This window comes from Rhipicephalus microplus, chromosome 2, assembly GCF_043290135.1.
Source record: "Rhipicephalus microplus isolate Deutch F79 chromosome 2, USDA_Rmic, whole genome shotgun sequence".
Taxonomy (NCBI): Eukaryota; Metazoa; Arthropoda; class Arachnida; order Ixodida; family Ixodidae; genus Rhipicephalus; species Rhipicephalus microplus.
The window spans coordinates 178147376-178151871 of NC_134701.1; positions in this window are offsets into that span (position 1 = coordinate 178147376).

Sequence of the window (4496 nt, forward strand, 5' to 3'; positions counted from 1 at the left end):
CAATCAGTCAGAGATCATAGGAGTTCTTTTGCTCACTCCAAACATAAAGGGACGCTAAAGTCAAATAACAATTTACGTCAGAGTGAAAGCTCAATGTGTGACAACATCTAAAACGACAATATTATCAACAATAGTGCCCTACTTACCTAGAAACTAAGGTAAATGTACAATAACTCATATGCCGCAGTAGGACATTTTCAAAATGATCCCGATGACATTAGACGGACCGCCTACAATTAATCACTAGTAGTCGATCTAGCTGCACTAAATAAAGAACCTTCCGTGCATGAAGATACACAATAAAATGCTGCTTGTTCATTTCTGTTTGATTCGTGGAAAAAATAACCGCTGGACGTAACTATGGGGAATGGCGCGAGTGGTTCAAAAGTTCAATTTTCGCGTGGTTACACCGGACATGTGCCATCTAGCAGGGCGCAGTTGAACCAAAAAACATCTGCAATCTCGAAGCCAATGGTGAGAAACTGGTCAATGGCTGTTGTTGCTGCTTTTGGTTTGCTGCTATTAGCGCAGTAAAGTCGAGCAACGTTGTGTACGGCAACAGTGATGCGATTCGGTCCGGTTGGTCCGCTTCTTGAGGCGGGTAATTTGAAGTGTGCTAACCCGATGTGGACCACTAATACGTGATTTTATTTCAAAATAGGCCCTTCCTTGGCACAAAAGTAACACTATGATATTTCTGGACCACTATTTCAATAATCAATGTGGACTTAATGGTTGCCTTAGTGGACCTTTAAGAGCCCTTCAGTATTAATTTGAGAGCAATCTTAGTTCGGGCGTATTTTGCAGGCAAGAAAGAACAGTTCGATTATCTTTACATTAGTTCTAAGCAATGAAATTTCAGCATGCTCAAGTCCAAATCATGCAAATGTAATGTAAATAGAGGACACCTATGCTCATCTACTGCGGAGGGGGATGGGCAATGTTTGATCCATCATATTCTTTACCATCACTATAACTAACGTGGTGGTTGATTTTGAAACAAAAGAAATACACCTGCTGTGCATTGAGTGCAGTGGGAATCGGCAGGCACTATTGGTTGAGATACGGTCAATTTCATTTTCATATAAGGCATACCGGTTAGCTGGACCCTTTCATGCTGAGAACATCTTGTAACAGCGTGCTTTGTTGGTAAGATGACGGTGATTTGTGTGTGTCTCAAGAATGCTTGCAGATTGAGACATTCTTTGCTCTCTGTAGTCATTTAGTATGCATTTAGTATACATTTAGCATACTTTTGGGCTGTTCCACTATGGATGTACTTTGCATCGAGAGGCTTTTTCGATGAAATTACCAGCAAAGTGTAATGAATATACGAGATACGCTATTTTATTTCTAACCTGCTTATGCATAATACTTTTCTGTCGTTGTTGGATTGTTCATGTGCTTGTTATTGTTAAATTATGTGCCGCTCAACACTCTGCCGCTCAACATTATGTGTTGTCAGGAAAAGAAGTGAAGAAAACTGTTTTCAAGTCGGGCTGCTGAAGCTGCTTTTTATTTGTGAAAGTGTATGTACACCGTCCCAATTTCCTAATCTTAACAAATGTCGACCGGCGTGCCGATAAGTGCCGTTTAATGGTGTGCATCGGCGAAATAAGCGAGAATACGCACATGTGCGCAATGAGCAGTTCTGTGTAGCTTTCTTTTGGGCTGTTCCAGGAGCTGGACGCCACCGTCTTTGCTTTTTAAGAGCACCGTTATCGTCGTCCTCTTTTCTAAACGCTGTCGTCAAGTTATCAAGAAAAGGTCAAGTGGTCGCGCTTGAGATGGATGGGATGTGGGGTACAACCGGTGCTTATGCGATCTGCATATCAGCATTTAAAAAAAAGTTTTCCTGTGGTTGACACAGCACTTTCCCGAGGCAAAATAGATACAGCCGCAATTCAAAAACAGGACAGTAAAGAGTCACTATGAAGCAGGTTGGGTTGAGTTTGTTTCGCATTACAGCCTGGCAGACGAAAGCTGCACCAAGCTTTTCGCTGCATGCCTGTGCATGTTCTAAATCATTTCACTGCTGCGCTCCGTAGTATGTCGCTTATCGACTCTGCGGTCGGCGCCTGGACGTTCAGTTTGAAAAATTGGTTCGGTGTGTACGTGTCGACAAAGATCTGGACTGTAAAAACTGTGAATACACTCGAAACATATTGTCACCTGTTCAGAAGATTTATATGCAGCCTACATTAAGGAGATTAGCTGCCAGCTATGCGGAGTTTTCTTTTTTTTTCCCTTTTTTTTAGAACACATGCTTGGGTACCAATAATTTTAGAGCCTTTTCAGTTATAGCGCTTCAAAAGCAGTTTTTATTTTGGAAACTCATGTAAAAAAGGAAAATTTTATGAGTGACAAAGAAAGTTGGTTCTGGAGGCCGGCTGTTCAAAATTGAAGATTGCGAATGGAGGGATACAAAAAAAAAATCAAGAAAACATGACCTCTTTTTGTGGCATGAGCCTGCAGCTCGGGACTCCAATGTTACTGCAGGAATTTGTTGAATACGAAATTGTCATTGTAATCACGAAATTTCGGTTGCATAGGACCCACCTATATTGCAATTCATGTGAGAGAGCACATCACTGTGTTAAATTTCAGGCATTGCGACTATGTTTTCAGTTACTTGCACACTTTTGGCGCCGGTATTGGTGCGGCTAAGCACCGATGGTGTGCAGACTGAGGGAACGGTAGAGCTGGTAGTATTTCCCTCCTTTTTACTATACTTTCTCACTCCTTGCTGTACTATACCGTACAAGCACTGTGCTATACTTCACCGTCTTCCTCTCTTCACCGTCACAATACTCCTCACCCGCCTTAATATGCTAGACAAAGATATGCTGCGCTTTACCCTTTCCCCTCCTCCCCTCTCTCCTCACCCTCATTTCTCTTTTCCACCAGCTATGGGTTCACATGGTTCTTATAAATGTTTGTACTTGGTAGTGGGGCTTGCCCAATAACTGTGGCACATACCCACCCTAGTTTTCTGTACGACCCACGTAGACAAAGAGAAAAAGATGTACAGCGCCACTGTAAAATGCTTTTCTTTGGCATACACATATCGCATGGGGTATTGTGCGCTCAATTAACAATGATTTACCTTTAGATAGGGCTTACTCGTCGAAATTTTGAGCTTGAAGATCATCACATCGTTCTAAGATCACAGTGTCCTTTTTTTTCGTGTGTGTGATCAGAAAGGCTAGTGCCCAATTCTTTCTGCTTCAGAAAGCTGCGTGAATAAACTTTGTAGAAACTTGTCTAAGGCAAGCATGTCTAAGGCCCCTTCAACGTCCTTTCAAGAAGTTCTAAAGGTGCAGTTGTATATTGACAATCGAATCATATTCGCAAAGCTCAAGACAATATTTGTGAAGGCATAGTATGCCCTATAATTTGAAAACATTTTAAAAAAATTTGAGAGGGTGTAGGTTTGATAATGTGAATCAGTGGCTGCTGGTTTTGTAGCTGTTAAATTTTAGTTAATTAATTTCATGAGTGTGCTGATGCCTTTCTAATAATTCACCGCCTCTGAAGCGTAAAAGACTGCTGACAGATGGGGTTGCATTTGTTCCTTACGGTATGAAACGTTATGGTCGGTTGTCAGATACGTAGTTGTTGTGCATCTGTATGCAGGATTAAAATGAAGACCTGGAATGCTGAACTGAGTTGGTTGGTTTTGGTGCGTGAAATCCAGGAAACATGTGTGCCACTCGTTTTCCTGCAGTCTCATTCAGTTTCATGCAGTTTTCATATGCAGCCGTATTCTATGGCAGCAAAAAATTTTGTGTAAACATTGGTCATGGCGGATAGAGGCTTGAATCAGTTGCCAAATGAATACTTTGTTTTCACAGTTGAGCGAAAGGTTTCACACCTGATAAAACCTCTTTAGTATGGAAGCAGATGAGGATGAAAGAACTGTGAAGGAAATACCGAGTTTTGACTGGTGCTATTTTTAATGTCGTCTTCTCTTCTCGGAATTGTGCTGCAGAAATACTACGGAATTTTGAAGTCGGCCTTTGCATGTGTTCCTCTGTTGTTGCCTTTGCCGTGGCTGTACGGCAGAGTGGTTTTGATTAAAGTATTAGAAGTAATTTTTTGCAAAGTCATTCGCAAATGGCTGTAGCAGATTGTTGCTATGGAAAGGGGGCTTATTAACAACATCTGGTAGCATGTAAACAGCTGGGACACCCAGAAACAGCCGAACGAGCTCGGCGTCCCCAGCTGGCGCTTCCCACTGATGATTGCCTTGCTCCACTACGACAATATATTTTGCTTCTGTTCACAGTTGTGTTACTTCGAGCAAAAAGGTATATAGGCGGTTCTTCCCCTTCATGAGCTCATCTGACTTTTGTGGGGTCTTGAAATGGAGAGACGAACACAGCAGATGTGGTAGGACCAAACCAAACAACACATTTATTCAACTGCTTTTCACAACGACGATATTGTCAGCCGATTAAAAATACATCAGTTGTGATCAACACGCTAAAACAACG